Source organism: Panthera uncia (genome assembly GCF_023721935.1).
Source record: "Panthera uncia isolate 11264 chromosome C1 unlocalized genomic scaffold, Puncia_PCG_1.0 HiC_scaffold_3, whole genome shotgun sequence".
In the NCBI taxonomy this organism is placed as follows: Eukaryota; Metazoa; Chordata; class Mammalia; order Carnivora; family Felidae; genus Panthera; species Panthera uncia.
In genome coordinates this window covers 12,072,429-12,098,940 of record NW_026057584.1, presented here as the reverse complement: position 1 = coordinate 12,098,940, position 26,512 = coordinate 12,072,429, and the positions used below count along the sequence as shown (strand labels likewise).

The 26,512-nt window shown below is 43.7% G+C and overlaps 1 long non-coding RNA gene across 2 annotated transcripts in view; it reads right to left on the bottom strand.

Annotated features, from left to right (window-relative positions):
* LOC125911125 (uncharacterized) overlaps positions 1-24,164 on the bottom strand; it is a 37,002-nt gene extending 12,838 nt beyond the window's left edge. Inside the window, exons 1-3 of one of the 2 annotated variants that reach the window (XR_007454265.1) lie at positions 23,630-24,164; positions 2,477-2,599; positions 983-1,155 (exon numbers count right to left, since the gene is read on the bottom strand). This is a non-coding gene — a long non-coding RNA (uncharacterized LOC125911125). Of the gene's footprint in view, positions 1-982; positions 1,156-2,476; positions 2,763-23,629 lie in introns of those variants that run through there. The other variant, XR_007454264.1, reaches the window with a different exon arrangement.
* Between the last annotated feature and the right edge of the window lie 2,348 nt (positions 24,165-26,512).

The window sequence follows — 26,512 nt, the reverse complement described above, 5'->3', positions numbered from 1 at the left end:
AGTTTGCCATTTGGATCGTCGGCAAAACTGGGGTTACAAAGCGGGGGGACGGTCCAGCGCAGACATGGGTACCAAAAGGCCTGGACCCTCTCCCTGCATCTTCCTTCACCAGCCAAGTGAGTTAGGGTAGCTAATTCTCATAACCTCTTTGAGCAGTTTCTTTATGTATAAAATAGTGTTGATATTAAGTCCAAGCCCACTGACCTCACAGGGTTGTTTTGGAAAACCAACGGAGATAATGTATATGAAAGCACTTTGTAGCTTGCCATACGTAAAAGGCCAGACATTCAGTTTGAAAACTATCTAGCCTAACATGTTTAGTGAGGGGAGCCAGAGAGTAAAAGAGCAGAGATTACATGCCTACTGTATGCCAGAAATATGAATATATTTTCTCCTGCTCTCCTCTCAACTTTCTCGTGAGCGCCGCCCCCATCACAAATGACACTGAGGCTCAGAAAAGGCCACCAGCTTGCCTAGATCACGGGGCAGGATGTGGAGTCCGGTGGGAAACTGACTCTGTGACACCAAAGTGCAGGCTTTGTGTGGGACACTCTTTAAAGAAAAGCTGAGATTTTCATGTGTCACCATGAGAACCATTCTACCCCATGGCGGACTTTCTAGAAATGGCCTTCAGCATAGCCACTCTTCTTAGGGACCTCCTACTTTAACTGAGGAGCAAACGGCACCTATTTTCATTAGTGTAGTTACTACATCTGAGATGCCCTGAGTCATACCACGTGAGGTACAAGAGAAAACCTCTTCGCTTTCCTAGCCAACCAGCAAGATGTCTTTCCATCATTTACACTAAAACCACTCCTGCAGAATAATACAAGTGGAGCTTCACTCTTGACTTATTTTGACTGCTTCGGTCTTTAAATACTCAGAGAGGACACTTTAGTGTGTTTGTGCCCGCGGGAAAAAGAAATGACTGGTTGGAGATTAAAGTTATTCAACAAACAAAAAGACAATTTTTCAAATGTACCTTTTCCTCAAAAAATGTGAAGCAGCCAGGAGAATGTGAGGGTCAGGCCTTTCCTGAGAGTTAATGATCAACTGTCTGAAAAGTCCTTGAGCATGTTCATTTGTAAAATGGCGTAGAAGGCCCTTCCGCCGGGCACTTGAGAATTGGAAGCATTCGTTATGCACAAATGGAACCTGAAAAGTGAGCCAAATATATATTCATTACAGATTGGGCTTTCTTCAGATGACTATATTACATATAAAGTTAATTCCACTCAAATTAACTTTCAAAATAAAGGAAGGAGAAAAGAACCCGCATTTATTAAACACCCACCAAATATTATCCTTGGCATTTTAAATCACTTTCCTCATAATTCCCATAAGATTTTTGCATCCGTATTTATTAGCCTCACTTTAACGATAAGCAATTGTCAGTCTAAGGCATCAGAGCTGTAGCTGGGGATTCAAACATAGAACCAAAGGACCTACAATTTCTACTTTCTGCAGTCTTTAGTTTAAATGAATATAGGGTGTTTTTTTTGTAATTTAAAGCAAAGTTCTATCTTAATAAATTAAGTAAAGGTGTCAACCTTACCACCTTGACTCAAAAACAAAATTGAACCCGAAGCACAAACATTCAATCAATGCTATTTAAATGTCTGTGAAAAGGATTAATCACAGAGTTTCAATCCTCACTACTTCTCAGTAATGTGAAATTTATGTAATGTGAGAGGATGCTAGTTTCTTCTTATGTCATGGGCTTCTCCTCGTGCAGTCACTAGACGCAGGGACCACGTCTTACCTATTTATACAATATTGGATATTGAACTTGGAGCTTAACACACGAAGGGTGACAGTACATTAGTGACTGTTCAATAATTATTAGTGACTGAATGCCATCTTACATGAGCCTGGCATGCTTTCAAACTTACAACCACTTTCTCTTATCTCACTGCTTGTGATTACTGCAACCCTGTGTGTGAATTAGGGCTGATTATTATTAGCCCTGCTTTATAGACAGGGAACCTGAAATGCAGAATAAGTTGAGTCATCTGCTCAGTCACAGAACTAGTCATGTCACCTGTTGGATTTGACCATGACCAGATTTTTTTTTTTATGTTTTATTTATTTTTGAGAGAAAGAAAGAGAGACAGAGTGTGAGCAGGGGAGGGGCACAGAGAGAGGGAGACCCAGAATCTGAAGCAGGCTCCAGGCTCTGAGCTGTCAGCACAGAGCCCAACACAGGGCTTCAACTCATGAACCATGAGATCATGACCTGAGTCGAAGTCAGACGCTTACCCGACTGAGCCACCCAGGCTCCCCGGCCCTGACCGGATTTCTTGAGTGCAAAGAACAAGATTTGTTTTTGTTTTTGTTTGATTTTTTTTTTTTTTTTTTTTTTTTTTTGCTACAAACAATTCCTCATCCAGGAATATCCATTTTTGTTCAGGGTTGACCAAACTGTGCCTTCTATTTAAGTAAAATGCTGAAATGAACAGATCTGGATGATACTAACCTACCAGTTAGAATCTGAGATCACGTGGTCCTATCACCTTGATCATCTGTCTTATACACTAGACCGGCAGTTGTCAACCATGATGTTGGGTCGTCATGGCGTTGAAGTGTCTGAGATCAATACCTAAGAAAGGAGAGCATTAGAGTGTATGCAGCACCTAGAGAGAGCCACCATTACCAACAGAAGGGTTAGCCATGAGCAGCATCAGTAGGGTGAAAAATAGGTCACCAGTGACCTAGAATGAGCATCAGAAGGCCAAAACAAACAAACAAACAAAGGCCAGACCAGTAAAGATCAAAACTATTTCGTTAGTTATGTGTTGACATAGTTGTTTTTTTTTTTTGAGATTTTTATATTTAGGTTATAAATTGGATAATTTTTCAGAGAAACTTTCATGTGCTGGTGTAACAGTGGGTTTGGAGAACTACATCCATAGCAAAAGGAAGGCAAGCCAAAAAAATGTGTGACTGTGTATGTGTGTGTCTTATAATATGAAGTTAATTGAAATTAAAATGTTTAAAGGGATTTATTTTCACTTGAGTTCTTCCAATGTGTGAAAAGCAACACATTTTATTCTCAATTACCCACGGTCTTATTTGCTCTCCACAAATGCTTGAAGGGCATGACGGAGCCAAGTTATGAATTCCTCAATGCTTTTTAGCAGTATCTCTTGAATTTCTTTACCTCGGTCTAATCCCTGGTCGTAGCCTCTGGGAAATTCAACACGATGCAGAAAGGGCCTTTTGCTGTATGGTCTTATATAAAAGAACCTATCACCCAAAAGTCATGGGATATGTTGCTGACTCACCCTAAAGAAGGGTTTCAGGTTGGGTCAGCAACATAGCCCAGGAGTGGAGGCCGCCAAAGCTTCCCCTTACGGTCAGGTCACAGCAAGTTTACTGAGTAGACGGGATGGACACCTGTGACGATTTTGCTGGAACGCACTCCAAAACCAACATCTATAAAAAGAAGCTTCTCTTCAATCTCCCCTTTGAATCAGCCAGCTCTAGTGTTTTCCTAGCAGGAAGGAGAGGAAAAACCACTTTTCCTCGCCCCTCTGGCCTCTCTTGGGAAAGAATCCCGCTCCCAGGTGTCCGGTGAGATGATGTGTCCTTTGTTTTTGTGCATTAAAAGTCAGGTATATTCATTTGGCGACGGACGTACCTCTTTAAGTGTGCTCCCAGAGGTGGAAAGTGCTGGTATGTTTGTCCCTGCTTCCTAGACTCTGGTTTTGTTACCTCTGAATCAGGGTGAAAGCAGGGAGTCTGTCTGCACCTGGGCACTGCTGTGAGACCACCAGGGAATAAATTACACCTACACTGAGGTCTTTCTCATATATGTACATCCCCAGTTTCTGTGCACAAGCCTGGGAGTTAAAATATCATCACCAAATGGCAGTGGCTGTATTTCCTTGACTATCGCCTCTCCTGACGTTGTGTTCGGCCCCACCAAAAGTCCTGCCTGCTCATTAGTAGGAGGGTCCCCAGAGGACCTCATGTGCACCATGGACAAGCTTCTCTGCCCTACTTTGGTAGGGCCATCTCCTACAAGCTCTCACTGAGGCCTCCCTCAACCATAAAGATCTCTGAGACTGTCTAACTGCTGGCCCCACTCTGGCCCCACTGCAAAAACAACTGCCCTCCCTGACAAAGCATCTGTTCAATGTGGTGTTCTCGAAGCTCTTGGTTGGGCTCCAGCCACCCCCACTATTTCCCCTACCCTCTAGCCCCAACCTCCAAGGCAGTGGCACTTGTCAGGTTAGAATTTTTAGAATATCTATATAGATATAGATATAGATATAGATATAGATATAGATATCTGGACAGAGAGAGAGAATTTATTTTAAGGAATTGGTTCATGAAATTATGTGGACTGGTAAGTCCAAAGACTCATCTAAGGCTTGGGGACTCAAGGAAGAATTGATGTTGAAGCTCAAGTCCAAAGGCAGTATATTGGCAGAATTCCCTTTTGGAGGAAAAGGTCAGTCTTTTTTCTCTTATGAACTTCAATTGATTGGACAAGGCCCACCACATTATGGAGGGTAAAATGCTTTACTCAAAGTTTACTGATTTAAATGTTAATCTCATCTTAAAAATACCTTCACAGAAATATCTGGGATACAATCTGACCAAATGGCTGAGCACCATTGACCCAGCCGGTGGACATGTAAAATTAACCATCACAATGCCCTTCTCCTCTTCCATTTCACATTCTAGTAGCCCTCCTTGGTGTTCTACCTTCCCTTTGGTTCTAACCCCCAAAACACACGCAGCAATGTCTGGAGACATTGTTGTCTGTCACAACTGGGGGGTACTACTGGCATCTAGTGGGTAGAGGCCAGAGAGGCTGCAAAACATCCTGCAATGCACAGGACAACCTCCAACAATAGAGAATTTTCCGGTCCCAAATGACAATAATAGACCCGCGGTTAAGAAATCCTGCTACATGACCAGTGCGCTTCCTGTCTCTCTAACCCTGTTCACTGTGCTGTGGTCACTCTGGCCTCCTTTCAGGTTATAGAACATGCCAGCTCCTTCCTTCCTCAGGGCTTTTGCAACTGTTATCCCCACTGCCTGAAACACTCTGTTCCCTGCATGGCTGGTTCACCAAGAAATCTGGCCCCTGCAAGCAGCTAATCCTGGTCCATTTCATTAATCTGATTGTTTCCTCATCTCCAGGTGACATTTTCTTGGGTGACTTTGTTCCCCCCGGGGTCTTACCTGCCTGGAAATCAGCTAAGGCAGTCACCTGTCACTATTTCCCAATGTCTGCGCTGGCACATAGTAAGTGTTCAACAAATATTTGATGGATCAGGAAGAAAGGAGTGTGTTAAACAGCTTTAGTGAATGCAGTTCTCCCTGTGTTTTTGGTTTCACAGCTCCCCACGACTCAGATGTGCGTTTATAAGATCTGTCACCATGACGAGTGTCTCTACAGATTGTCCCAAAACACTGAATCATGTTCTGTTGAATCTAGAATGTGACCCCAATACAGGAGTGCTGATGCATAAGGGCACTTGTACCCCGATGTTTAGAGCAGCACTCTCAACAATAGCCAAATTATGGAAAGAGCCTAAATGTCCATCAACTGATGAATGGATAAAGAATTGTGGTTTATATACACAATGGAATACTACTTGGCAATGAGAAAGAATGAAATCTGGCCTTTTGTAGCAACGTGGATGGAACTGAAGAGTGTGATGCTAAGTGAAATAAGTCATACAGAGAAAGACAGATACCATATGTTTTCACTCTTATGTGGATCCTGAGAAACTTAACAGAAGACCATGGGGGAGGGAAGGGGGAAAAAAACTTACAGAGAGGGAAGGAGGCAAAACCTAAGAGACTCTTAAAAACTGAGAATAAACTGAAGGGTTGATGGGGGGTGGGAAGGAGGGGAAAGTGGGTGATGGGCATTGAGGAGGGCACCTGTTGGGATGAGCACTGGGTGTTGTATGGAAACCAATTTGACAATAAATTTCATAAATAAATAAATAAATAAATAAACAAACAAACTTTAAAAAAAATAGAATGTGACCCTAGATCTTTTCTCAAAAGCATCCCTCTCCCAGGACACAACTTGGTCCCTCATGTCTGGGCTTCCCCCACTTGCATAGACATCAACTTAGATTCAAAATAGGACCCCTGATTAGAAAGTAGTATGAGAAAAATTAAGAGACATCATCCAATTCATTTCAAAAATATAATTAGGTGGGGGCACCTGGCTGGCTCAGTTGGTTAAGTCCCCAACTCTTGATTTTGGCTCGTGAGATCGAGCCCCATGTCAGGCTCTGTGCTGACAGCACAGAGCCTGCTTGGGATTCTCTCTCTCCCTTTCTCTCAGCTCCTTCTTCACTCGTGCCCTCTCTCTCTCAAAATAAATAAACATAAAAAAATAAGGTAAAGTTCATCTGTTCAGGACTGACTAGGTCTGCATCTCAGCTTGTCAATCCTGATTCTTTCCACCCTTTCCCCTTCTGTTACATTCCACCATGTTCTTATGGCTAAGACCTTATAGTTCCAAAGTGACTCCGCAGGTGGCTATTGCTGTTTATTTTGGTCCTTTGCTATTATCCCTGTAAATCTTTATAAATGTCGCTTCTTACTGCCTTGCACCTTTCAGGCACTGTTCGTGCTCCTGGAAACATTCTGTTTCCTTCTACGTTTTCTTTTTTGCTTAAACAAGAACATTTTTTTTTCAAGTTTATTTATTTCTGAGAGACAGAGAGAGACAGAGTGTGAGCGGCAAAGGGGCAGAGAGACTGGGAGACGCAGAATCCAAAGCAGGCTCCAGGCTCTGAGCTGTCAGCACAGAGCCCCACATGCAACTTGAACTCATGAACTGTGAGATCATGACCTGAGCTGAAGTCAGATGCTTAACTGACTGAGCCACCCAGACGTGCCTCTTTCCTTCTACATTTTCCTGCTAAATTCCTCTATTCTCAGTTCTGCCCACATGGCCACCACACATGGCTGCCAGCCGCTGAATTGACCCTGTCTCTACCATTTCTAAATCTATACTCAATCTTTTTCTTTTTTAACTTTATTCATTTATTTTGAGAGAGACAGAGCTGGGACAGTGGACAGCATGGAGCCTGATGCAGGGCTCGAACCCATGAACCATAAGATCCCAACCTGATTCAAAACCGAGAGTTGGATGCTTAGCCCACTGAGCCACCCAGGCATCCCTACACAATCTTTTTCTTAACTAACCATCTATCAAGTGGGTAGGGCAATTATTTCCCCCGTCATACCCAATGGTAGGAAGAAAGATACGTTTTGTTACCAATAATCTCAAAGTTGAAAAAGACTTAAGAAACCATCTAGCCCAATTCTCACACTGCACGGTGAGGTTGAGCAGCACGTCCCCAGCCTTGCATGTAAGTTACAGTCAAGCCAAGTCTGGAACCCAATGCCAACTTGCGTATGATCTTGTAACAACTGCCATAGCGTCTTCGTCTTTTCCTGTCTTGCCTCTCTTCATTTTATAAACTATCTTGCTCCTATTCCCTCTGTTTCTGCTGGAAATCAAGTGTTTCTACCTCTCTTCAGTCCCCTGGAAAACCCTGATTATTCTAGTGTGTGGTCATATACCTTAAGTTGACATAATGAGAATTCTTTCCAAGAGCCGATATGGACAGAGGCATCATGAGAGCTGGATTCTGATAGGCTAATTGCAGTCACAAACACCAGAATTGCAGTGGCTTCACACGATAGACATTTTTTTCTTTTCACTTAACAATCCACTATGGGTGTTTGGTAGGTTACCCTCTATACAGAGAAGCAGGAAGCCAGGCTCCCTCCATCACTGGGCCATGGAGTCCTTGCTGCCTGCGTCCCTTGAACCTATAGGCAGCTAGAAAAAAAAGAGTGTAAGAGAGAGAGAGAGAGAGCAAAGGCTCGTGAGAAAGGGTGCCACGCATCACTCTGTCCATGTTCCATTCACCAGAACCCATCATGGGTTCACACTGAATTGCAAAGCAAAGCTGGGAAAATCATTTAATCATGTTCCCCAGAGCAACAGGAAGAATGGGCAAGTGAACGAATGAGTTACCAGGGAATACCTTTCCAACCACGTGGAAAAGGAGCCTGCTAGAAAATGAAACCAAAACATAGCAAAGAGGGCAAAAGCTGAGAAAAAAACAAAATCAAGAACAAAACAAGTTCTGAGAAACGTTATTTGAGCACCTGGATAGAGCTATGCCTGAAGTTGGGCCAGCTCCTGGACCTATCATCAAAGAAAACATTCCTGAGTGTACTAAAATGCATTTAGCAGGATAATAATTACACAGGATGACAGATAACAAGAATGTTTAAAGCTCCAATAAGCATCTAGACTCTGCTTGCATACCACTCTTTAAATTCTTTTTTAATGTTTATTTATTTTTGAGAGACAGAGAGACAGAGCATGAGTGGGGGAGGGGTAGAGAAAGAGTGGGAGACCCAGAATCCGAAGCAGGTTCCAGGCCCTGAGCTGTCAGCACAGAGCCCGACGTGGGGCTCAAACTCACGAACTGTGAGATCGTGACCTGAGCCGAAGTCAGATGCTTAACCGACTGAGCCATCCAGGTGCCCCCATACCGCTCTTAACACTCCTGGGTCTTCCATTTCCTCCAGTCGCTGCGTGCAGAGCCTGATTCTCCCATGGGAACTGCTAAGAGACCGTTTATATGCAACCCAGAAGGGCAGGGAGTCAATGCACATGGGGGTTGCCCTTGACCAAGGTGTTCAAGAGCGAGTTGATGAAGAACCCCCTCTGGTCTTCTTGGTGGACAGTTCTGAGACATATTGGATAAGGTTCTCTTCAGAGGCTGAAATGATAGTTCCCAAGATTCAACTCACTCATTTTCAACTTTTTGCCCTACTTTCCCATGGTTTGGTTTCATTTTCCAGCAGAAAGCCCCACAAGGTCAAGTGCCAGGTGCCCTTCATGCTGGCTGACTCAAGGTCAGTAACGTGCGTATGTTGGCTTCCTCTCCTTCATGCCCTTCCCTTCCCACTCCCCTTCTCACTCCCCTTTGCCCCTTGCCCCGCTGTCTGAGTTCACAGTCCCTAATAAACTCCCTGCACACAGCTTTGGCAGCCTGTGTTCCCAAGAGAACCCGGGCTAAGATGTTACTTTACTGAAGAGAGAACTTTTTTTTTTTAATTTTTTTTTAATGTTTATTTATTTTTGAGAGACAGAGACATGGCACGAGTGGGATAGGGGGAGAGAGAGAGAGGGAGACACAGAATCCGAAGCAGGCTCCAGGCTCTGAGGTGTCAGCACAGAGCCCAACGTGGGGCTTGAACTCACGAGCCGTGAGATCATGACCTGAGCCAAAGTCGGACGTTCAGCCGACTGAGCCACCCAGGCGCCCCGAAGAGGGAACCATTAATACACTGATAGGCACAGAGTTTCTCCTAGAGAAAGGTACTTGACTGGGCCACTTGCTTTTTCTTTCTAGAAGCCTGTGGAACTAAAACAAACTACCTTTCTGTCAGTTTTGCTTCTTGATTATAGGATATCTAATTTTCTAATTGTTCTATATCCCCAATCAGATCACAAGTGTTGAGGGAGCAGACACTGAGCCATCGATAGGCCCAGACTGCCCACGCCCCTTGCACCTGGCAAAATTAGACCCACAATAAATACTTAGTAAACACTTGAAAAGTGGGGTTAATGGGATACTTCCAGACTAAATAAATACTCAAACTTCGAACTTACTGATATTTCAATAATGCTTAAATAGTCAGGATATTTTCAACTGATGGGGCGCCCGGGTGGCTCTGTTTGTTAAGCGTCCAGCTCTTGATTTCGGCTGAGGTCATGATCTCACGGTTTGTAAGTTTGAGCTCCACCTCAGGCTCAGTGCTGACCGTACAGAGCCTGCTTGGGGTTCTCTCTCTCTCTCTCTCTCTCTCTCTCAAAATAAATAAATAAATAAACTCATAAATACATAAAGACAAAGAAATTTTCTACTGTTAACTTTCAATATTTTAGCTCTTTCTCTCCTTCCCTCTTCTTTCTCTCATTTCCTTTTTTTCTCATCGTTTTTCCTTCTTGCCTTGCATTTCTTCTGCAATTCTTTATCTCCTTTTTTTAATTTTTTTTTTTTTTTTTTTTTTTTTTTTGGTTTAAAATTCAGAGAAAAACACTCCAGGGACAGTGAGTCAGTAAATCAAAACTGTGTTGACTCTCATGAGAGAGAAAGTGGTAGACTGCTGAGAATTCCAAAATAGAAGTATTTCTTATGGGAAAATCACCACCATGCCTTCTGCTCCCATAGATTATGATGCTAATTTGCTTGCATCCTTTTCCAGGGGTTATAATTATCTTGGGCAAAGTATTCTTAAAAGGGAGGCAAGTGAACTGCGCTTTTTATTGACGGTGCTGGCACAGCTCAGGGACTGAAACCTTAATGAGAAAGTAATGAAGGATTTAGGAGCAATGGTTGATGGCCGGCCGGTCTCGGATTTGGGGGTGTAGCTACGGGCAGAGTCCTTGGAAGGGGCTCTAATGTCGGCATTTATTAATGCTTAGCAAATAGTGACGATCAGTCAAAATCGAGTCGCCCATTTTTCACTCCTCGTTGATAATTCACAAGGAGGAGCTTTGCCACGTGGAACGTGGGGTAGATTTATTATCATTGCCTCCGTCGACAAAGAAATGACCGTTTGGCTCCATACTTAACCTTCCGTGTACATAGTCGTAGTTAGCTTCAGTTTCACAAAGATCTTTTGAGATAGGGATTGCCACACCCCGGTTACAGAGAGGTTGAGTAACTGGCCCAAGGTCACACAGCCAGTTAAGTAAGTGGCAGAAGGGATTTAGACTCGTATTTATCTGACCTTAAAACCTCCACTCACTAGGGGCACCTGGGTGGTTCAGCTCAGTCAGTTAAGCCTCCGACTTTGGCTCAGGCCATGATCTCACAGTTTGTGGGTTCATGTTGGGCTCTGTGCTGACAGCTTAGAGCCTGAAGCCTGCTTCTGATTCTGTGTCTCCCTCCCTCTCTCTCTCACTCTCTCTCTCTCTCTCTCTCTCTGCCCCTCCCCTGCTCTGTCTCTCTCTCAAAAATAAACAAACATCAAAAAATTTAAAAAAAAACAAAACAAAACACAACTCCCTAAGTGAACTTTCCTTTTTCTAACGTGAGAAGAATCAGAGATTTGGAAGCTTAAGTGACATAATGCATGTGCCAGCACAGTCAACAATAAATCCTCAAAATGATCGCTTCTAAGATTATCATGATGGTTTCCATTGCTCCTGCCTTCTCTACCACCACAACTGCTCTTGTTATCATTATTCAAAGACTCTAGTCCTTCAAGCCTGATTCCCAGGATGTAGAAATACCTATGGTGCTAACATAGTAAGTCAAACTTTAAATGCTTAAACGGGCAACAGGAGATGAGATGGCAGCAAGTCTATAGACATTATCAAGATGCAGAATAAACGAATGGATTTAAATAACGACTATCTCCAAAAGGCCCACAGTTGTTCACATAATTTCATTTCCTTAGCCAATTTTTCCATGAGCTGCTGAGACGCAAAGTCTCTTTACTCCTGTTAGACAGAAATCTTGCAAGTAGACCACAGAGTGACTGAGCCATGGTGAAGGCACACTGGCAACACGCTTCTGGAACACCAGGGCCAAGTGTTTGTTCTTGTTTAAATCGAAGACCTTATTCCAGCTTCACAAGGGGCATCCCAGCTGGAGGTTCCCATCAAAATGACCGGGAGATTGGTAAGGAAGGAAGTCAATCTCAGCACGCTGTTAAATGCCAAGTTCTTGACCCAGAAAGGCTGCGTGATTTTCCTCCCTCAGAAGTAGGGACAAGTTCCAACTTACAAACAACCTGCACTCTGCAAACAGGTCAGCCACTCTGCGTCTGGCACGCAGGATGCCTTTTTACACGTTTGCCGGTGCCGTCAGGTCCCGGGGTTGCCCCCACAGAAGCCGGTCACGTGCTCAACCTGGGTCAAGTGCACTGTAGTCCCAGGGACCTCACGCTACCGGCAACCGGGGAAAGTGCTGCTGGGATTCCAACCCAGTAGGTCAAGTGTACGTCTCCCAGGCTGCAACCCTGGCCACAGGTGGAAGCCACGTTTCACTTCTTACTTGCTCACCAGAAAGTAGGAGTGGAGGTCCAATGGGCCTCTGAGGTCTGAGACAGTGGCTCTGGTGGAGCCAAGTCCAGGGGGTGCAGAAGGGCTCAGTGAGGGATTCCAGATACCAACAGGCTGGAAACTCTTGGAACTCCCCGAGGATACTTCCTATTCTGTGCCCCATCCCAGGGGCCAGGGCTTACCTCTCTCAAGGGCTTCAAACGGAGATTTTTCTTTCATTTGCACATGGAAAAGAGATTCAAATTTCTCCATGTTTCTTTGGAATTCCCCAAGGACTTTCCTAAGGTGTTTTACTGCATCTTAAAATGGGAGCCACAGACACGGTGAGATGGACGTTCTAGAATGGTATGGGGATGGGCCTAGTTAACTCAGGCTGGGAATATCAGACTCCTCTCTGTTACTCGGCTTTGTGCCTTCTGTGTCCCCTGGTTCAGGTTACAGGATGCCTAGTTCCTTTGTGGGAATCCTGCCTCCCCACTGGAGGGACTATGAACAAAGATGTCCTGCTCTGCTCTGGCCAAGGAGTAGGACTGAGATCCAGACCAGGCCTAATCTCCTCCTGAGACATTAGTTCTTAGGCAGAACGATACAGAATGAGAAGAGAAAAAAAAATGGCTCCCTCAGAAATGAATTAATATATGCTCAATAAATATTATTGAGCTCCATTCCAAAAACTGGGGATTCAGGAGTGAACAAATCAGATAAAAACCCCCACCCTTGCGAAGTTTGCCTTCTAGTGTGGGGGTGGGGGTGAACGGGCAGGCGGGAGACTGTCAAACGGTAAAAAGTAAAGCGTCATATGTGTTGTAGAGAAAACAGACCGAGGATGGGAGACAGCAAAGGAAAATGGAAAATGGATTGCAAACAGCTCTCACTGAGAAGATGATATTTGAGCAAAACCCTGAAGGCAGTAGGGAAAGTTGTCAGGGGCTGACAGATTCCAAATGGAGGAAAAAAATACAAAGATCTACAGAAAAGTGGGCCTAGACAGTTCCAGGACAAGCAAAGAGACCAGTGTGGCTGGATTACAGCAAGTGAGAGGGAGACTGAGGTCTCTTGTGGGGATGGAATGGGCAGACCCTTGCACGCCACTGGAAGAACTTTCACTTCTCTTCTGAGCCTGTCTTAGTCAGCTACTGCTTGGAAAGAAACAATTGTGGACTCTCAGTGTGTACTACAAGCATTTATTTGGCTTATATACCTACAGGTCGGCTTAGAGCCAGACAAATCTAGGCTGGGCTCATCTGGGCAGCGTTAAATGGCAGGCTGTGTTCTTGTCCGCTCCAAGGGTCTCTCATCCACTTGAACAACTGAGCCAGCCAGGGAAGGTTCTCTCAGCAACAGTGAGGTACAGACGGTGAAACTCGTAAGGCCTAAACTCAGCACCGAGATACTATCATTTCTGTACACCTCTCCCCACTTCTCTCTACTTGCTCGAAGCAAGTTAAGTGACCCGAGTCAAGGAGTGGAGCCACCTCGTTCACCCCCAGTGAGAGGGACTGCAAAGTCATATGACAAAGGGAGAAATGAGAATAGGGACTAATAACTCAGTCTACCGGAGAGCCACTGAAGGCTCTACGCAGATGACTGACTAGAGTTTTCATATAATGACATCACTCCAGTTGTTGTATCGAATGCAGACTGTAGGAGACCCGGGGGGAAATCTGGGAAGTCAGTTAGACGGCTGCACTAGCCCATGTGAAACGCGTTGGGTGGTAAAGACCAGGGTGACAGCAGAGCCATTAGTGAGAAGTAGAGTCAAAGTTTAAAACTGACGGATTGAAAGTGAAACAAAACTCAGAGTTCTTGAGGTAAGCAACTGTAGAGAGTTGTCACTTTGGGCATAAAAGGAGGATAGGAAGAGTGGGTTGACAGGAGAGAGGGAAGCTCGGTTCGGGACACATTATGTTTGCCATGTCTCTTAGACGTCCAGGCAGAGACAGCAAGTCGGTGGTTGGGAATCAGACTGAAGTTAGGAAAGAGGGTCTAGATTTTAGAGTCATCGGCATGGAGATGGTATAGACTCCATCGTCACAAACTGAGCACCTGGAAACAATATCCATTTGCTATCTCAACAGTTGTGTGGGTCAGAAGTCCAGACACAGTGTGGGGGGTTCTCTCCTTGGGGTCGCACAGGCTGAAATCAGGTATTGGCTGAAGCTGCAGCGAGGGTTCTGTCCTCTTCCAACCCAGCTGCTTGATGGCCGAATTCAGCTCCTGGCAACCGGAGGACCGAGGTCCCACTTTCTGACTAGCTGTTGTTCAGGGCCGCTCCCAGCTCCTGGAGGTGCCCACAGCTCCCTGCCGTATGGCCTTGTCCACGGCAGTATTCAGCTTCAAGGTCAGTAAGAGAATCTCTTTCTCATAAAATCTCTTACCCCAGAGAGGGCCCAGTCCCGGTTTAAGAGCTCATCTGATTAGGTCAGGTGAACCTAGGATAATCCTTCTTTCGATGAACTCAAAGCCAGCTGATTAGTAAGTAACCTGTTGACAGAAGTGATAGCCCATCACTCATAATCTCACCCACACTCAAGGGATTACACAGGATGGGTGTAACAGAGTGTGATGATTTATTTTTCCATGTCAACTTGACTGAGCTAAAGGGTGCCCAGACAGCTGATAGAACATTATCTCTAGGACTATCTGTGAGGGTATTTCCAAAAGACATTAGCTCTTGAATTGTAGACTGAACAAAAAGATGGCCCTCAGGGCACTTATTCTATAAGACATCCGACTCTTGATTTCAGCTCAGGTCATGATCTTGTGGTCTTGAGATCCAGCCCCGCATCAGGCTTTGCATTGGATGTGGAGCCTGCTTGGGATTCTTTCTCTCCCTCCCTCCATCCCTCTTCTCTGCTGGCTCACTCTCTCTCTCTCTCTCTCAAAATAAATAAGTAAATGTTTTAATTAATTAACTAGTTAATTAATTAAAATAAAAAACATGGCCTTCATCAATGCAAGTTTTCATCAGCCAATTTGTGGAGTAGAACAAAAAGACTGAGCAATGGGGCGAGTTTGCTCTCTGTTGAGGTGGGACATCATCTTCTCCTGCCCTCACACATAGAAGCTCCTGCTTCTCCACCCTTTGGGTTGGGATGGGAACTATACCACCAGCTTTCCTTGGCCTCCACCTTGTGAATGGCAGACTGTCAGACTTATGCTCCATAATCCTGTCAACCAAACCCTCATCATAAACCTCTCTCTCTCTCTCTCTCTCTCTCTATATATATATATATATATATGAATGTTGTGGGGCACCTGGGTGGCTGTCAACCACCTGTCAACCAAGCCCTCATCATAAACCTATATATATATATATATATATATATATATATATATGAATGTTGTGGGGCACCTGGGTGGCTCAGTCATTTAAGCGGCCAACTTCGGCTCAGGTCATGATCTCACAGTTCGTGAGTTCGAGCCCCGCATCAGGCTCTGTGCTGCCAGCTTAGATCTTGGAGCCTGCTTCGGATTCTGTGTCTCCCTCTCTCTCTGCCCCTCCCCCACTCATGCTGTCTCTCTCTCCTTCAAAAATAAGCATTAAAAAAATGCATATATGAATGTTATATGTGTATGATACATATTTATATTTGTTTTATTTATTTTTTATTCTAAATATATATATTATATGTTTTTATTTTTATTTTTATATCCATATTATGTATACCCATAATATATATAAATATTATATATAGATATAAACATGTTTTATGTGTTTTGTATCCAGAGTAAATCTATCAATATTGTAGGTAGATACAAATAAATTTTATGTTTTAATCCAGAATATATATAAACATCTAAACATCGTTTGTAGATTTAAATATATTTTATATTTTTTATATCCAGAATATATACACATATCCAGAATATATAAATATATTCAGAATATACGTGTATATTCTATTGGTTCTTTTTCTCTAAGAACACTAAGACACAGTGGGTGGGAATCTTGAGGCCCATCTTAGAATTCTGTCCACTATAGATAGTTACTTAAACATCTTCGGATTCAATGACATCACAAAGTTGAATGTAGATAGGAAACAAAATTAGTTCCTCCTACCTACACCCCTGTCTCTCTCCTTTTTCTGGCCCTGTTCTCCAGCCTTCCCTTTATTTCTGAGAGCGGCCCAAATCCTTGCTGCTTATAGTAACCAGGGAAGATTCCTGTTACTTAAAACTGAAGAACACTAATTGACTCCCTCCTGGATGAATCTTATTCATAGGAAGGTTGGAGACCGGCAGCGTAAGGCTGCAATGCAAATAAGTGATAATGGGTCTTTGGTAGCCAAAATTCTGAAATAAGATGTATCTACATTTCAGAGGAAATCCCATCTAAATGATTTTCTTGATAATTTGCTCAATGGAAAGAGCTGAGCCTCCAAGTTTAGAATTTGGGAACATGGCCAAATCGCCTGTTTGGAAAGTCTACTTTCCAAGACTAGCTCCTTTTACTTCTAAGTCAGTGACAACAACCGTCTCTTTTTTGGTTCTGCCCCATTGTTTTCTTCCTCGAGTGTGGTGGATAGAAAAGCGAGGGGGAAAGGCAGTCAGGAGAGAATAAGGCAATCGTAGAAGGGCTCACGTAACCAGCGGCCCCATCTGTTCCTCTACATTCTCAAGACCCTTCCTTAAAAAAAGCGCAGAGCACGGTAAGAAATGCACAGGCTTCAGCAGGCTCCAGGTCTGGGTTTACACTCTTAACGCTTTTAGCCTCCAGGTGTGCAAGTTTGAGCCCATTTACCTAACTTTTCTGTATCTCCGGTTCCTCATCTGTCAAATGCAATAATATGACCGTCCTCCTGGGCACTGAGACGATTAATACAAACACATTTCTAGAGGCGCCTGGGTGGCTCAGTCGTTTGAGCATCCAACTTCGGCTCAGGTCATGATCTCGTGGTCTGTGAGTTGGAGCCCCGTGTCCGGCTCTGGGCTGACAGGTCAGAGCCCGGAGCCTGCTTCGGATTCTGTGCCTCCCTCCCTCTCTGCCCCTTCCCCACTCACACTCTATCTCTCTCTCTCTCAAAAATAAAGAAACATTAAAAAAAAATTTAAACACCTTTCTATTGTGTACTAAACAATGGTGGCTATTTGCTGCACTTTTTGTGCCTGTTATTGTCTCTGAAATAGGAACTGGGAAGATGACCTCCTTTTGTCTCTCGGCATAGCCAAACACACGCACATCCGAAACCTTAAGAGAGAAAAGCTTGAAAAGCTTGGAGGCTACACGATGGCTTGTTCATATCCCTTGACCTATTCATAACTTGCTATTTTCCGGCCTTCATCCCTCCTGCAAGCTTCACTTTGGGGATTGGATAGAAAATTAACAAGGAGAAAAAAAAAAAAACTTGCACAGCTGAGCGATGCTATGAAATGCACACCAAGGCAGTGGGATAGGGCTCGTGAGGGCCCGAAAAAGTGAAAGCAAATCAGGACATTAAAAATCTTAAGTGAATGCAAATTCAGAATGATTGCACAGCTTATGGCTTTGCTCTAGTTCCCAAGTTCTCCCGTATCAAGACGGAGAAACACCATGCAGGATGGACATCCCACGCTGTCTGTTTTCTTGAACATTTTTTTTTATGACACAAATATACTGCATGACAACTTAAGGCATGTTATATGGATAAACTCTGCAAGTGTTTTCCCAGACTTATCTACACTATAACTCTGTCATCTGATATATTCAAAATCTTCCCTTATATTGCCTTCTGCAGAGTAACAATTAAGACACATGCCAAATGCAACTTTTAGTTATTCTCAGTAAATCTCAGGGTTCTGCTAATGAGGATAATCGGTTGGATCCAGCGTTACATGGTTTATTTGAATGTTCCCTGATTCCAGGGATTATCGTCCTCCTGAAAGTAAAGATAAGGATGAGTCAAATGTTCCCTTCCAGGGTTCCTCTTATTCATCAGTGCTTTAAATAAATTGGCTGCCACCTGGTTATAAAAGACAAAGTTTAAGTACATATAAAACCCATCCTATCCTTTTCTTGAGTGTGGAAGAAATCCCCAGCATCCAAATTTCCTACATCAGGGGATTCAAAGACATCACAAGCCCCAAAGAGAGGCCAGAGGTCTAGTTCTCTTAACCTAATAGTCCCCGGTTGACATGTTCTGATCCCTATCCAAGTTTCACCTTAGCTAAATCATAATATTCATAAGGCAGAGTACAACAACCGTATGCCTCGCCAAAGCAGGGAGGCAGAGATTGCAGCCATCGAAAATGCAAATGTGTGCTGGGAAAAAAAAAATGAGCAAAACAAGATTTCTCTGAGTTCCTAACCTCTACTTTGCATTTTAATTCATAAGGGCTTATGGAGAGAAAGAAAAATAAACAACTGTGGAAAATGATCAACACTGTCTTGTAATTCACGTTCTGTACGTGGGATTCACTAATAAACACAATAGGTATTTGGGGGCCAAATCAACTGTTTTGTGAGTCAGCAGGTTATTGATTACATCTGCCATTTTGTCAGCTGCTAACTCTATCAGGTCCATCACACAAATTACTGATTTAATACGTTCTGTGGTCCTCAAGAGCTTCTGTGGAATGGCTAATCGTCCTTGCTCAGCAATGCCTACTTTAACTCAAAAATGGGAGAAAAACTTTAGAGGTTAGAAAATTATTGCATAAACATGCTCTTTGACTCCCAATGTTTGTGCATACGTTTTTTTTCTCCCCCTCTCCTACTTTCTCGCTTCTTTTCAATTTTTCTTCCTTTATCTTTCTTCCACATCTATGGTCAGACATCAAAAGTCTCACGGGTGTCATTAAGACCCAAAGAGTTTATTCGTGCTTAGCTCACATTATTTCGGATTAAGGATACCTTTTCTATAGTTTCATCACATTTCCTGGGACTTACTTAAGACGTAATGATCCACTAAGTTCACCATTGTGTCGAATTCATCCAACCCAGTTTCCTTTGAATCGAATGCAGAAATTGACCTCAGTTGTCAACCCGGAGTGTTCATGACTCCAAACCAACAGGAAGCCCAGTGAAGTAATGGAGAAAAGGAGTGGATAAGGAACGGGACTCAATGCCAAGAAATAAAGCCCTTTTCATGGTAAGAGAAGTCCAGCAACCACAAAGAGATAAGGAAGGCCTGGGGCTGCCTTCCCAAAGACAAGCCAACGAGGAAAACTGATTCTGAATGTAGAGGAAGACGCTGTGTGCCAGGGAACAGAGAAGCCACATGGGAGGGCAAAGGGGTGGTGTGGGATGGTCGCAACAGTGAAGCTTCGAGTCAGAATTCCAGCCTTTGGTCCTGGATTCTTTGTCTCCAGCTGGGTGGCTCTGCGCCATTCATTCAGTTTGTCTCCCCAAGCCTTAGCTGCCTCATTTGTCAATGAAGATGATGAAAAGTTACTCTGAAGAATCGTTCTCAGGCTCAGATGAAATCAGGTAGTGGCAAACTGGAAAATGGTTTATAAATGTTAATGTTAGCTCTTATTATTTGCTGGACTTAGGGCCCAACCTTATGATCTTTGCCTGGAGCACTGGACAAGTCTCTCCATCATTGTACCACGATTTGGAGGGTTTCAAGGCAAGTGTCTGAAAAGGAGTCTTTATCCCTGGTTAAGAGGGGGAAAAAAATGATATAATCATATCTCCAGGCTACTTGGATAGAAAGCTGACCCTCTGGCACGCTGCGAAGTATGAAAAGCTTATTTCTGGTGTTTCTCACTCCCTATTCTTTCCTCCTCTGGGAAATATTTTCCTTTGACTTCCCTCTGGGCTGTACGTACTCCCCCGGATTCAAAACCTGACCACAGAAAAGAACACTAATAAACCCATTGTATTAGTTACATTAGCTTTGTGAAAGTTAAGGGTTTGAATGCAGAATGTATGACTCACTTATCTGGAAGCCTTGATAAGGATTAGGCCTATCCAGGGACTGGACAATGTCATGAAACACTCAGGTTCTTTCTATCTCTCTGCTCTGCTAAACACAATTCGGCTTCATCCTAAGGTTGTTTTCCCTGTGGTTATAGGACAGCTACATGTATCACTGAGGCCTTTCATGTCTACTGGAGGGGCAAGTGAGGAGGAATAGAGAAGGAGAGAGAGAGATGGATGATTTCCCCAGCCACTGAATCAAAGCCTTCTTTTCTGTTTAGACCAACATATGTCATTTACCCCTAAGCTGTCATACATGGAATGCTGTGTTCTGTCTGAGTTCCTGAACCAACTACTGATAAGGAGAAGGGCCATTATTGACTGAGACTAATCAGGGCCCCACCCACCCTGAAGCTGGCACAAAATCTCCCAACCCAGGCTGGGGGGGAGGTGCGTACGATGGATATTATGGAGTCGACCACGAGGTCTAACACAGCTCCTCTCCCCCCAAAAAATTATCGATGACATTTTATCAAGGAAGGAAACAAGACAAGAGAATGAATCTCTGAAATTTTAGAAGTCAGAGAGAAACCCGATTGGGAAAGGCTCACTTACTTAATGATTCTCACGTCATATGCTGGAAATGACAGACCAGATCTGGGAGGGAAGGAGACTTCTCAAAGTCATTGTGAGTGAAGACAGAGTCCTGGAACATAAGTGAGTCCAGGAAGAGTTTTGCCTAAAGAACTATTATGAAACACACCGAGCCCAGAAGAAATGACATTTGGGGGTTGGGGGAGGGGGGTCTCAGAAATTGGATCAAGGCTGCGAAATAGAAAAATAAAGACCAGATGAAGGTATGAGGCCCTAGAGGCTGGGGGTGACCCAATGGGGGTTGGAAAATTTGGGACTTAAATCAGAAAGACATGGGGACATGAGGTCTTGGGGGCAAGCCTCACAGTAATACCAAGCCCTTTTTTATCCACAGGGGATACATGCCAAGATGCCCAGTGGATGTCTGATACTGGATAGTATCAAAGTCTATCTATATACTGTTTTTTCCTACACACACATACCTATGATAAAGTTCAATTTATAAATTAGGCACAGTCAGAGATCAACACCAATAACTGGTAATAAAATAGAATGATTATAGTAATATGCTGTTATAAAAGTTCCATGGCTATGGTCTCTCTTAAAATATCTTATTGTACTGTATTCACCCTTCTCCTTGTGACGCTATGAGATGACCAAATGTTCATGGAATGAGATGAAGTGACGTTAATGATGTAGATATTGGGACATAGCATTAGGCAACCACTGACCTTCTGACAATACATCAGAAGGATCATCTGCTTCTGGACGGTAGTTGACCGTGGGTAACTGAAACCACAAGTACGGGGAGGGCTACTCCATTCCCAGAGGAGCCACAGGAAGAGGACTCAGCCAATTCTGAGGTAGTATTTCTAACGACCAAGTAAGAAAGGAGTATGTTCTCTTTTGGTTTTATCGTGCAATGTGCTTTTTTTTTTTTTCTAGATCACTTTGTACGTATAACCCACCAAACTAAATGAATTATCTCATGAAGTGGATCTCCTTTATAGATATACAGTGTTGAACTGAAGCAAAAATGATGCGTAAAATGGTCTTTGGAAGTCTCTAAGAACACTTATCGATATATTTTGTTAAATTAGCAGAACTGTCTCCCAAACTGTACCTTCCACCTTTAGTAGAGAAGACCTCTATTTTGGTGTGACCTGTAAGTAATTAGACTCAGGCTTTCTAATTAATATAGCCTGCTTTGAGTGTTGCCCAAACAAACAGGTAACCCTCGGTAAGAATCATGACTCTGAGTATCAAATGATGGAAACCCAACTCAAACGAGCTCTTGAAAAAAAAAAAAAAGGCAATCCCGTATTTCTGGGAGGCGTAGAATTATCACGGATTTCAGGCACAGCTAGTGTGAGGAAGTAAATAATGTCTCCAGGCCTCCATTTCTCTATCCCTCCTCCTTTTTTTTTTTTTTTACCTCACTTGGCTTCATACTTCAACCTGTGTCTCCCCGAGATGACCCCCAGCGCTGCCCACCGTATTCTCTCAGTGTAGCCACTCCGGCAGAAAATAGCGAACTCTGAGATTTTAGAGGAGGCCATTAGTGATGGACTCAAATTGGTCCACGTGCCAATCTCTGAATCAATCGCTGTAGCCGTGCCAAAAGGATACCCTGAATTATGTGCCTGGCTTCTGGGGTCACAAGAGGGCAGGCCAGTGTGACTGCCAGGCCCGCCAAGTTCACGTGGAATGGGCAGGGTTGGTACCAAAAAGAAAACAAAGATCTGTTATCAGAAGGACACTGGAAAAGCATGCAGGGCAGTGAGAGGCCACGGTTACCACAGGCTGACCTGCTCTCTGGGTCTTAATCTTTACTCTGTGACTTCCTGAAAGGTAATCTGAATGTGTTCAATCCCCCACCTTGAATATAAACCACGGTAACGGGACGCCTGGGTCGCTCAGTCAGTTAAGCATCAGACTTCGGCTCAGGTCATGATGTCTCTATTCATGGGTTCTAGCTCCGCGTCAGGCTCTGTGCTGATGGCTCAGAGCCTGGAGCCTGCTTCACGTTCTGGGTCTCCCTCGCTCTCTGCCCCTCCCCCGTTCATGCTCGGTCTCTCTTTCTCTCAAAAAGAAATAAACTTTAAAAAAAAAGTGTTTTGAATAATATATGCCATGGTCATTCCCATCCATGTGAATGAGAGTAATATTACAAAAATCACATAGTAGATGAAGAGTTCAGAAAATTTAACAAAATGTTTAATAATAAACATCACCAAGCAGACTAAGAATACTAGTGTAATGAAAGTGTCTACTAATCTCGAGTGAAGTTTAGTCTAATTAAAAGGCAACCACAATGGCCTAGAAGTACCTAGTGTCGACACATAAGATACAGGGGCAATATATATTCTGTCCCAATATCGATAATCCCGGCCAGGTTTACCCTTTCGACACATAAGTCTTTAAAGGAGAAAACTTAAAAAAAAAAAAAAAAAAAAAAAAGAAAAAAAAGGAGGAAACTTTTACCGAAATGCTTTTGTATGTGTGTTGCTTTTTTTATGATTAGCTTTGAAGGATAATGCATTCCACTAAATCGCATCGTATGAACAGAAATATGTTCCAGCGTGCCTAAATGTCTTTCAAATAATTCTCCATTAAAATTCCGCTTAACGCACTCTAACAAGTGAACAGAGCTGGTGAAGCATAACAATATTGGTTTTATTGACAGATTTTACTGCTATCTGTTATCCAGCTGTGGGTTTCGTTAGTAGTTTATCACAGGGCAATTAAAGACATTGCTCCTTAGACACATAGCTAGATTGTTGATTTGAAAGTCGTTTTGCTAATTAGAAATTACCACATTAATATGCATAACTATAAGTATCCTCATCCAAACACTAACTTCATGCTAACATCTCCAAGAAACTTCCCCAATCAAAAGTATCTTTGGACACAAATATCTACAGAATACTTTATATGTAATATCTTCACCTGGTAATATATAGCTGTCACATTGCTCTCATTTAAAAAAAAAACGCTTACTTATATACAACAGTGGATCACATATATAAATTTATTTTTACGCTTCTCAAAATGGTTTCAAAAATAAGCAAAAAGCAGACAAATTAAAAAAAAAACAAAACACTTACCTTAAAAATGAAAATCCAGACTCCTAGAACTATAAAATTCCAACTGGGTTACATTAACAAGATTGTCTGTTATACTTACAAAAATAAAATAAAATTAAAAAAAAAAAAACCAAGCACAGTCTTTTTTTTCTTTTTGGCAGGTGAACGCTGCACTATAATTCTCCCTGTATACAATTGGTGCCAAGCCCAAAACAAAGCAAGAAGCAAATGGCAACCTATTTGTGGGTCTGCAATGAGCTGCCGTTTGTGTAATTGCCTGGGCCCCCAGGGACGCCTGACCTTGCTTACCTGAGCATGAGCTTGCCACGGAGTTCAGTCTGGACCTCTCCATATCTGCACACGCTGGCTTGGTAAATTAAGCAGGCCTCTGCGCGCAGGTGGCCTGGCTTTCGTAGGCACTGTCCCTGTAGCTCAGTGACAAATGCTTGGTGCTATAGGGGTGCTCATACCACCAAAGTCCCCAGAGACATGGCAGAAATCAGTTGGTCTTAAGTCACAAGGGAAAACAGGCACATATACCCTGGCTTTTTTGGTTTTTTTTTTCAGTTGTTTCTATGGCCCTTCTATTTTATACTAGTGTCCACAGGGGTTATGGTAGAAAAATAGTGATTGCAAATTCTTAATTTGGAGGAGGAAATTTTACAGTGGAAAAAATAGATCTAGTTTTCATCCCGTGTGTGTTTGTGTTTGTGTACATGATCTTACAGCGAGAGAGAATAGCAAACAATCTCAAAGCCATGCTTCATCGATAGAAAGATCTAGATTTTAAAGGTAGCTTAGGGACCGTGTCCTGCCTATCATTCTATCTCCAGTGGCTAGAACATGGCTGGCACATAAATATTTGCCCAGTGAGTGATCAAACAATAGTTCTCAGAACTATTTAATTCATAACAAGGGCTCAACTAGTGTTTATCTCCGTCAACCTTCTTCCTCCTACTGTTCCAGCCATTGAAAAAGGAAATTCTGACCTGCATATCTATCCCGCAGCGAAAGAAGCCGTGTGCAGCCTTGATGTGATCCAGAAACCATCATGTTGTATAGTCTGCCCTGTGAGGCTCTGAGAAGAATGATGCATCAGGATGGGTAGTCCATTTCAGCAGCGAACGGTGGAAGAAAAAGATCCTTCTGGAGGGGACACAGAGCTAAAAACACAGAGGTGAAAATCCCCATGGGACGACCCATTGGAGAAGAGATTAGGAAACAGAGCCAAAGCCTAGCTGTTCTAAAAAGCCAAAGTAATTATTCTTGCGTGGTCTGCTCCCCCAAGTTAGCTCAGATGTCGGAATTGTTGCGTGCAGGAGGTGACGCACACAGTGGCAGGAAGTAACACCACAACACGATCCCTCTCCATACCCCAGGAGGCGGTGCTCAGCTGGCGGCCATTGGGAGCTGTGTGCCTGCTCATAATCCTTTTAGGAGCTTCTGCTTAATCAGTCCTCACGCCTTGCTTCTCCTAAGAGAACCAGACATTAAGTCTTACGTGTCTGAGAGCTGAGATAATTAGGCTTAGGGGGACACAGCATACAGGTTCAAGAAGTGTCGCAGATGCCTTGACGTTTCCAAGCAGACAATCAGAAGCCTTGAATCTTTGTTGTTTAGGGGTTTTGTTGCTGCTGGTGGTGGTGGTTTGTTTGGGGGGATTTGAGGGGTGTTGTTTTTTTGTTTCTAGTGATTGCTTCAGAGCACTGAAGTTGAAACCATTAGCTGAGGGCCTTACAATGTCTCAGCCTCCAATACAAGTCCTCAGATGCTCCGTAAATAATAGACTTTTAAAAACCTTTCCCTTAATACAGAAAGGGCACCAAACAGCCAGAAGGGATGTCAGCCTCGGCACGACAGCAAGATCCTGGGGACCCCTTTGGTGGGAGAGTCCCAGGGAATCTGGGGGCAGAAGGACGTCCGCTTGGGGCCTGGGAGGCAGTGGGTATTTAACAACCAGTACGGAAGTATGGGGTTAAATCACATGAACGGACCGATACTTAACCATTTTCAGCCCACAAAAAGTCGATTTCATAAAGCTTCACTATTTTTATAACCAGTACAGACACAGGAGTGCGTATGCAGAGGTTACGTCTCTTTCAAAAAAGGAGAGTCTGATACTCTGGTAACCCAGCACAAGTAGGTATGACCTGGCAAGTATCTAGTTAACTTAATCCACACAGGCAACTAGATGTTTTTGGACCTCAAGTAGAAGTTGCTGGGGTTATGGGGCTCAGTCAGTAGCATACCAGCCCCCCCCCCCCGCCGCACCCCATTCAGAATCATAACAGCTGCGTTTACTGAGCAAGCACCCCTTTCTCATTATCATTCTAAGACCTTTATGCGAATGAACTCATTGCATTTTCATACAAGCCTATGGGGCGGGTTCTGTTAGCTCCATTTTACAAAGGAGAAAACTGAGTCGGAGAAATACATCGCTTTCCAAAGGCCCCAGCAGGTTGTAGCAGGGGTGGGCTTTGCACCCAAGCTGTCTGCCTCCAGAATCTGTGGGCTTGAGCCTCACAGTCGGGCTGGCCTGGGGATTGCAGAGGGAGGTTGACCAAGGAGGCCGACCACAGCAAGACATCAGGAGCTCCAAAACGGTAGCTTGCTTGCCGATAAAAACTGGATCTGAACACAAGGCTTAGCACCATCACAAAGGATGATGTGCGGGACCCCTGAAAGAGACAGATTTGCCCGCTTTGTGTCTGGAGAACAGCTCGACGACTGCAGGCAGGTCTCCCTTCTGGGGCAGGCTTCTCTGCGGGACCGACAGAAGTGGGAGGGAAGGCAGTGTGCAGACAAGGCTCTCTGGAAAAGCGAGACAAGACTGCAGGAAGCCGAGCGGAGAAGAGCAGGCTGCGTTTCTTTTCCCAAAGTCACCAGGCGGATACCCCATCCCTC